We start from the raw sequence: 9663 nt of genomic DNA, 5'->3' as shown, positions 1-9663 counted from the left end.
CTTGCAGCACACCAAAAACTGAGCTGCTTTTTTATGATTCGCAATGGTTGCTTCTAACTGCTTTATTATGGCAACGTTCGTTATCAGCCCTGTAGCGCTATTTAACATTCACCTTGGCATCAGTATAAAATTTAATACTCTCATGCACAGACAGACAGTCTTCTATCGGTGGCTTTCTCCCTAGCCCTAGAGCAGTCTGTGTATCCAGACTTCATATTGAGTCTTGCCTCCTCAGCACAACATAAGCGAATCTGTGTTGATCACACCTTATGGGAAAATCTGTGTTGATCTCTTGCCACCCATTTGCCACACATCACTGTATAACTTGAAAGTCAAGAACTTGTGATTTAGAATTGCTGTTCAGATCATGCTTAATATTTTCATGGCATCAAGCAATACCAAGAAGAGATTACACATATCAGCAGTATGCTCTAAATGTGGAAGTAATATGGTGATCTCCCTAAGATAAAACAGGAGCTTGCAGGTATTTAACAACACATATTATTTTAAGCTGATAATATGCCAGGAATAGGTGCTGGGGGATACAATGAAAAAATTGGATAAATATCTCTGTTCTTATAAAATGTACATCCCAGTGATTAATGATTTACCATGAGATCATTTATAATGTGTAACAACCAGGTAAAAAATCTATTGTGATTTTTGTTGGCGGCAGTGTCTGAACGCTTTGAAATTCTAAAAAAGAAAATAAATTAAAAATGTTTAAATTGGTGCATTCAGTTAGTATATTATGTAAGTGACTATTTGCTAAGTATCCCAAAGGTAAGATATTAGAGATCCCAATTTAATCTTTAAAAGTAAATACTTTTATTTTTTTTTTTGAGACGGAGTTTCGCTCTTGTTACCGAGGCTGGAGTGCAATGGCGCGATCTCGGCTCACCGCAACCTCCACCTCCCGGGTTCAGGCAATTCTCCTGCCTCAGCCTCCTGAGTAGCTGGGATTACAGGCACGCGCCACCATGCCCAGCTAACTTTTTGTATTTTTAATAGAGATGGGGTTTCACCATGTTGACCAGGATGGTCTCGATCTCTTGACCTTGTGATCCACCCGCCTTGGCCTCCCAAAGTGCTGGGATTACAGGCTTGAGCCATTGCTCCCAGCAAAAGTAAATACTTTTTATATTGACCTTATCCTTATCAAAAAATGTACTATTATAGTGACAGGCCATGCAGTCTCAAAATCAACAACATTCATGTAAATTGATAAGTTGATATTATATCAAATAGAAATCTCATGATAATGAGGCAGGCCAGTATTTGAATTTTTCAGTCTTTTAGAAACAAAATTTGAAGACTTGTAAAATTAATAGGACAGTTGAAATTGAAATTTATTTTTAAACACCAGACAGGTAATGTACTGATGTAAAAAGGTTTAAGGAAGAGATTTGGAATCTTGTAAAATTAACAGGACAGTTGAAATTGACCTTTATTTTATTTTTTTATTTTATTTTGAGACAGGGTTTCGCTCTTGTTACCCAGGCTGGAGTGCAATGGCGCAATCTCGGCTCACCGCAACCTCTGCCTCCTGGGTTCAGGCAATTCTCCTGCCTCAGCCTCCTGAGTAGCTGGGATTACAGGCACATGCCACCATGCCCAGCTAATTTTTTTGTATTTTTAGTAGAGACGGGGTTTCACCATGTTGTCTAGGATGGTCTCGATCTCTTGACCTCATGATCCACCTGCCTCGGCCTCCCAAAGTGCTGGGATAACAGGCTTGAGCCATCATGCCCGGCCAATTGACCTTTATTTTTAAATGTCAGACTGGTAATGTGCTGATGTTGTAAAAAGGTTCAAACTCAGGTTTGAGTGTGGAAACCCAATCATCACACTTAGGAATTACAAAAGAATTAAAAGAGACTTAAAAAAAAAATGCACATGGGTACTTTTTAACCAGTAGTACCAGGCACCAGGAAATGAATGCTTTCAAGTGAAATAAGAAAAGATCACAGTTCTTATTTGGGCTAATGTTTCTGATAGGCATAGCAGGAATGAATGAATGAATAAATGAATGAATGAATTTTATTAGCATATATAATAAATAAGTAAAGAACTTTACAAGATAATTTTAGATAGTGATAAGTACTATAACATCAGTAAAATGGGGTCTGTGATAAGTGAATTAAATATTTGCTTGAATACCTAATACATTTCTAAATTTATTGTGGCCAAAGAACACCTGATTCATTCCCCTCACCACCAGCTTCTCACCAGGGGATGCTTCTGTAGATTGTGCGGTCTTGGAAGCTTTTGAAGATGTTATTTGAGTTGAGATATAGATGGTGAAGTATATGTGTGCATTTCAGGTATGGAGGTGGGAAAGCGTTGGCTTTGGGGTGGAAATGAGTTTAGTGTGTTGGAGACCGTCAGTATGAAATGTTGGAATGTATCCAAAGAAGACATAGTGGTAGATGAGGCTAGAGGTTGAAAGGGCCTTGATCTTTTCGGGCAGAATAAGGAGTTAGGATGTCACTTTAATGATGGCAGCAAATCTGTAGAGTGTTCTAGGTCTGGGGATTGATGGCCTCATGACTGTGGCTACTGTGTAGTGACTGACTGGTAGTGGCAGAAGAAATGGGAACCTTTCAGAGCTGTCGTCTGGGTAAGAAGCCATAGTAGCTGTGTAGATGGAGCCTGGGCCAGGTTTGGCAATATAATTTGAGACAGAGCTAAGAACTTAAGTGTGGATTCTATGTGGAAGGCAAGAGATGAGTAGTCAAGAGTTGATTTCTAGGTTTTAGTTGAGCAAGTGAATGTGTGATGGTTCAATTACTAAGATGGGGAAAATTGGAGAAGTTGGTGGTGAGGGGAATCAGAAGATACCTTTTGGCCACAATTGGTTTTAGATACTTATTAGATATTCAAGTTTACTGCTTCATAGTGGGCAGTGGAATAAATGTCTGTAGTTCAGTGGGGAGGTCAAGATTAAAATGACAAAGGTCAGTGTCAGCAACATAGAGCTGACTTCAAAGCCATGAGACTGGATGAACTCCCTGTAAGGGGAGGGGCTGAGTTTACTTCCTTAAATTGAGAAAGTTGGACAGTATGGTGTTTAAAGTCCTGTCTTTTCCAAAAAGTTAAATGTTTATTGAATTTCAGAGAGTCTCTGTAAGAAACTTGAAGTGATGGAATTTTTTTGTAAAATGCTTTAGCTTCTTTTAAATCATGAAAAGAATGAATGGGAAGAAATAGAGACATTTGCTGGGCGCGGTGGCTCACGCCTGTAATCCCAGCACTTTGGGAGGCCGAGGCGGGTGGATCACGAGGTCGAGAGATCGAGACCATCCTGGTCAACATGGTGAAACCCCGTCTCTACTAAAAATACAAAAAATAGCTGGGCATGGTGGCGCGTGCCTGTAATTCCAACTACTCAGAGGCTGAGGCAGGAGAATTGCCTGAACCCAGGAGGCGGAAGTTGCGGTGAGCCGAGATTGCGCCATTGCACTCCAGCCTGGGTAACAAGAGCGAAACTCCATCTCAAAAAAAAAAAAAAGAAAAAGAAAAAAGAAATAGAGACATTTAAGTATTTGACATCTGTATTTATTCTGAAATTGCTTGTCCAAAAAGCATGATATGTAACTGCAATCAGATATCCTTCTGAAAGTGAAAATAATCTCCTTCATTTTGTAAAGTTTCAGTTAAACCTGGTTGGTGGTCAATGTGAACTTTTTTTTTTTTTTTGAGACGGAGTTTCACTCTTGTTACCCAGGCTGGAGTGCAATGGCGCGATCTCAGCTCACCGCAACCTCCGCCTCCTGGGTTCAGGCAATTCTCCTGCCTCAGCCTCCTGAGTAGCTGGGATTACAGGCATGCACCATCATGCCCAGCTAATTTTTTGTATTTTTAGTAGAGACGGGGTTTCACCATGTTGACCAGGATGGCCTCGATCTCTTGACCTCGTGATCCACCCGCCTCGGCCTCCCAAAGTGCTGGGATTACAGGCTTGAGCCACTGCACCCGGCCTAATGTGAACTTATTTTTATCAAAAAATTTTAAACAGCTTTATTGAGGAGTCAAGTGACACCCAAGTTGCACCTATTAGAAGTGTAAAGTTAGATGTTTTCACACAGGTATTCAGCCATAGAGCTGTCACCACTAGAGATAATAGACATACTTGTCATCCCAACAGTTTCCTTGTACCCTTCAGTACTGTCTCTCTCCTGCCTCTGATCCACAGGCAACCACTGATAAGCTTTTTGTAACTGTAGATTAGTTTTCATTTTCTAACTTATATAAATAGAATCATACTGTAGGTATGCTTTTTTTCTGGCTTCTTTCATTCAACGTGATTATTTTGAGATTCATCCATGGTGTTTTTTGTGTCAGTAGTTCTTTTCCTTTTATTTGCTAAGTAATACCCTATTGTATGGATATATCAGATTCATTTTTGCGATCATAATGAAGTTAGACTACCTTCTTTTTCCCTTCAGTGGGTCTCCTGATTTGCTGGTATTATTTGTAACTCTGAAAATTTGAGACAAGTCTCAGTTAATTTAGAAAGTTTATTTTGCCAAGTTTGATGATGCATGCTCCTGAGATAGCCTCAGGAAGTCCTGATGACAGGTGCCCAGGGTGGGCGGGACACAGCTTAGTTTTACACATTTTAGGGAGACGTGAGACATCAGCCAACGTATGTAAGAAGTACAATGGTTGTGTCTGGAAAGGCAGGACAACTTGAAGCAAAGACAGGAAGGAGACTTGAAGCTGGAAGGAGCTTCTGGGTCACAGATAGGTGAAAGAGAGGAATGCTTGCATTCTTTGAGGTTTTGTTTGTTTGTTTGTTTGTTTGTTTTTGAGACGGAGTTTCATTCTTGTTACCCAGGCTGGAGTGCAATGGGCGTGATCTCGGCTCACCGCAACCTCCGCCTCCTGGGTTCAAGCAATTCTCCTGCCTCAGCCTCCTGAGTAGCTGGGATTACAGGCATGCGCCACCACACCCGGCTAATTTTTGTATTTTTTAGTAGAGACGGGGTTTCACCATGTTGGCCAGGATGGTCTCGATCTCTTGACCTCATGATCCACCCGCCTCGGCCTCCCAAAGTGCTGGGATTACAGGCTTGAGCCACTGCGCCCGGCGCATTCTTTGCGTTTTTGATTAGCCTTTTTAAAGGAGGCAATCAGTTATGCATCTATCTCAGTGACAGGCAGGTTGTCCCTAAGCAGTTCTCAGCTTGGTTTTTCCCTTTAGCTTGGTGATTTATTTAGGGGCCCCAAGATTTATTTTCCTTTCACACACCTAAGAGACTAAAAATGTGAGTACATATACATACAGAGACACACTCTAAAGTAAACTCTCTTCATAGAAGGGCTTCCTTGTTCTTGTATTCATCCCCCTTCACCCTGTTCAGAAATGAGCTTCCTGGCTTTCATTTACCAGAGCAAGCTTGATAGTGTTGTGGGTAGGAAGCAGGCCCACCCTTTCTATGTGTTAGTGTTCTGTGTGATTTTCTGGGGATGTGTGTATGTTGTTGAGCTTTATTTTTTATCTAGATTGTGTTTATGTCAGGGGTTTGCCTGAAATAAAACTGAAGCTTCATCGTTTTGCCTTTAGTTGTGTTTCATAGTTTAGCAGTTATGGATTCAGTTAATCTACTACCTCTGATTTCACAAGGGAGTATGATAAATCTTTTCTCAGTTCATAGGAATTTTGTATAGTTAAGACAGAGATCAAAATGAGACAAACACTCATTCACGTGGTAAGTAGATGCTTACCTGTAATCTCTGCGGTGTCTTGATTAAATCACTTGCTTTCTGCTTCTCTTTCTATGCATTTGGAAAAGTTCACTGCTTTTTGGTTCCTGTGGATGATCTGAGAACACACTTGGGGATTCATGAGTTAATCACCCTCTGGCTGTTTTTAACATCGTGAGCTTACATGGAGTTTAAGGATGTCTGGGCTCTCTGTGCTGTTATCTAGGGTTGTCTGAGGAGGAAAAGAAGCAGATATGGTAGGATGATGAGACAGGTTAGCGTGCAAGTGCAGTAAAGAATTCCGTTTTGGATGTTTTTATTTAGAGTTTTCTGCAGGATGTTCTGTGTTCTAGGTAATTTGTAGATTTTTACACTGCTTTATAAAAAGCTCTTTCCCCAGTTGGTAGCTTTGAATTCTTTAGTATTTATGAGAGGTCATATTCTTGAATTAGATGTTCTGCATTACCTTACCAAAGATGACTCTACCAGCAGTGAAGCCAACAAGGAAAAAGATCTGCTGCTCTGGGTATCTAAAAGATCACTTCATGTTGGTACTTACGGGACTGCCCCATTCTTTGTGATGGCTGTAGAGCATTCACTCCATCGACTGAATGTAACATGCTTTAGTAGTCCCCGCCACTTTTCCTGCTATATCAGTGCTGAAGTACATAATACTTTTTTTTTTTTTTTTGAGACGGAGTTTTTTCGCTCTTGTTACCCAGGTTGGAGTGCAATGACGCGATCTCGGCTCACCGCAACCTCCGCCTCCTGGGTTCAGGCAATTCTCCTGCCTCAGCCTCCTGAGTAGCTGGGATTACAGGCACGTGCCACCATGCCCAGCTAATTTTTGTTTTTAGTAGAGACAGGGTTTCACCATGTTGACCAGGATGGTCTTGATCTCTTGACCTCGTGATCCTCCCCCCTCGGCCTCCCAAAGTGCTGGGATTACAGGCTTGAGCCACCGCGCCCGGCCTGAGGTACATAATACTTAACATGTAAATCCATCATCTCATCTCGCACATTTTCAAATTGTTCTCCATTAACATTTTGTCGGTATATGCTTCCACCAACAAGGTTTTAGTGTGTCTGTTTCCTTATACACTCAATAGTAGAGTGCTACTAGAGTTTATCTGATTGGTGAAAATGTTATTTTATTCTGATTTTTAACTTACATATCTCTTATTACAGAGTTTGGGCATCTTTTCATGTGAATGAGTCATTTGTAATTCTTTTTCTGAGAGCTCACTGTTTTATATGCTACCTATTTTTCTATTATACGGTTACTGTTTTATTATTGAGATGTAGGAGCTTTAGCTGTATTAAGCAAATTAGCTCTTGGCGATATGACTTATACTGCTGCTTTTAAGTTTGTTGTTTGTCCTTTGACTTTGCTTACCATGTTTCGCCATGAGGGAATTTTTTAGATTGATGTAATGGAATTACATCTAATTTTAAAAATTGCTTTCAAATTTTGTGTTACACTCAAAACATTTCAGATATTAAGTTTATCATATTCTGAATACCCACCTCAGCCTCTCAAAGTGCTCGGAGTACAGATCCAACAGTGGCTGGAGCCACTGCGCCCAGCTACTCAAGGCAAATATTGAGCCAGTGTACTTGGCCATCCAAGCTTCCACCCTGGGTAGGGGAGCTCTGAGCACTGGCGTCGGAGGCAGCACAGCTTCTCGGCTGGACTCTGGGATAGACACATTTCCTGATGGGCAGAGCATTCCAAGGCTTCTCACTCACATCTTCTACAACTCCAAGTCTTGGGATGCCTCAAACCCATACTCTACATGGGCTAGCCTTCACTGAGCAGCTAGTATGGGACAGACAGGCCAGGGTGGGCACGCAAGAGTAAGGAGACCCAGACTTTGCCTCAAGGAGAGCACATTCAAGCAGGGACACAATTACTCCAGAGTCTGGCAGACTAAGGGACCAAAGCCTCTTATTTTCTTCCTTCCTTCCTGTCTCTCTCTCTTTCTTTCTTCCTTCTCTCTTTCTCGTTCTCTCTCTTCCTCTCTTCTTCTTTCTTTCTTTCTCTTTCTTTTTTTCAAGACAGAGTTTCACTCTTGTCCAGGCTGGAGTGCAATGGCCTCAGGTGATCCACCCACCTAGGCCTTCCAAAGTGCTGGGATTATATGTGTGAGCCACTGTATATTGCCACTTCCAATTTTCACAGAAGGAGGCACAGAGAAGTCTGGCACCCAACAGAAATGAGTTTAAATATCAATTTCCCTAGTTCTTGGCTCAAGCTTTTCTGGTTCTCAGTGACTTCCTATGAAAGGGAATGAGAGGCATCTGCGGTGACAAAATCATGCCAGGCAGGGTCACGCTCACCTATAATCTCAGCAACTCAGGAGGCTGAGGTGGGAGGATTGCTTGTGGGCCTACCTGGGAAACATAGGTAGACCCCAGCTCAAAAAAAAAAAAAAAAAGCTGGGCATGGTGGCTTATGCCTGTAATCCTAGCACTTTGGGAGCCCAAGGCATGTGGATCACTGGAGGGCAGGAGTTTGAGACCATCCTGGCTAACATGGTAAATCCCCATCCCTACTAAAAATTCAAAAATTAGCCAGGCGTGGTAGTGCGTGCCTGTAGTCCCAGCTACTTGAGCAGTTGAGGCAGAAGAATCGCTTAAACCCAGGAGATGGAGGTTACAGTGAGCTGAGATCACACCACAGCATTCCAGCCTGGAAGGCTCCACAGAACAAGACTCCATCTCCAAAAAAAAAAAGAGAGAGGAAGAGACATCAACAAACATTGGTGATAAATGGGGTAGCGGCGGCAGTGCCAGGCTAAAAAAAAAATATATATATATATATATATATATTTATGTATGTACATGTATATATATATGCATAGATTTACATATGTATATATTTGTATTTTTAGTGGAAATTAGGTTTCTTCATGTTGACTAGGCTGGTCTCAAACTCCTGACCTCAGGTGATCCACCCGCTTAGGCCTTCCAAACTACTGAGATTACAGGTGTGAGTCACTGCACCTGGCCCTCCTCTTTTTTTTTTTTTTTTTTTTTTTTGAGAGGGAGTTGTATTGTGTCTCCCAGGCTGGAATGCAGTGGCAAAATCTCAGCTCACTTCAACCTCCGCCTCCCAGGTTCAGGCAGTTCTCCAGCTCAGTCTTTCAAGTAGCTGGGATTACAGGAGTGTGCCACCACGCCAGGCTAAGTTTGTATTTTTGATAGAAACGGGGTTTTGCCATGTTGACCAGGCCAGTCTCAGACCCCTGATTTCAGGTAATCCACCAGCGTTGGCCTCGAAAAGTGCTGGAATTACACACGGGAGCCCACCCCACCCCCATCCAAGTAAATTTCTTGATTGCACAGAATGTATGGTGATATTGGTGGACTTACAGACATCCTCTCCAGCATTGAGTGTTGTGTCTTGGGTGTGTTGTGCTTTTTGTGTTTTTTTGAGACAGAATCTCACTCTGTTGCCAGGCTGGAGTGCAGTGGCATGATCTTGTCTCAGTGCAACCTCCACCTTCCGGGTTCAGGTGATTCTCCTGCCTCAACCTCCTGAGTAGCTGGGACTACAGGCACATGCCACCACGCCCAGCTAATTTTTTAAAAATGTATTTTTAGTAGAGATGGGGTTTCACCATGTTGGCCAGAATAGTGTCAATCTTTTGACCTTGTGATCCAACTGCCTCAGCCTCCCAAAGTGCTGGGATTACAGGCATGAGCCACTGTGCCTGGCCTGTGCTCTGCTTTTAAACTCTTTTCTTTTTAATGTGGGGCAGATTGGAAAGTGTGCCTTGTTTTCATGGACCTCATGCAGCTTGTTTTGAACTGTTTTATGTTCACAGTTTGGCTATTTGAGGCAATATTGCTGAGCTGTCCTGTCAACCTGAGTTTAAGCCCTTTATCTGCCACTAAGCTTGCCATGTGACTATGAGCAAGGTACCTAGCATCTCTGTTCTTCAGTTTCTT

General features: G+C 42.1%; 1 pseudogene; it reads right to left on the bottom strand.

Annotated features, from left to right (window-relative positions):
• Nucleotides 1-1775: 1775 nt before the first annotated feature.
• Nucleotides 1776-1869, bottom strand: LOC120367062 (small nucleolar RNA U13; annotated as a pseudogene).
• Between the last annotated feature and the right edge of the window lie 7794 nt (nucleotides 1870-9663).

This window comes from Saimiri boliviensis, chromosome 17 (genome assembly GCF_048565385.1).
Source record: "Saimiri boliviensis isolate mSaiBol1 chromosome 17, mSaiBol1.pri, whole genome shotgun sequence".
NCBI lineage: Eukaryota > Metazoa > Chordata > Mammalia > Primates > Cebidae > Saimiri > Saimiri boliviensis.
This window is presented reverse-complemented; position numbering and strand designations above follow the sequence as displayed.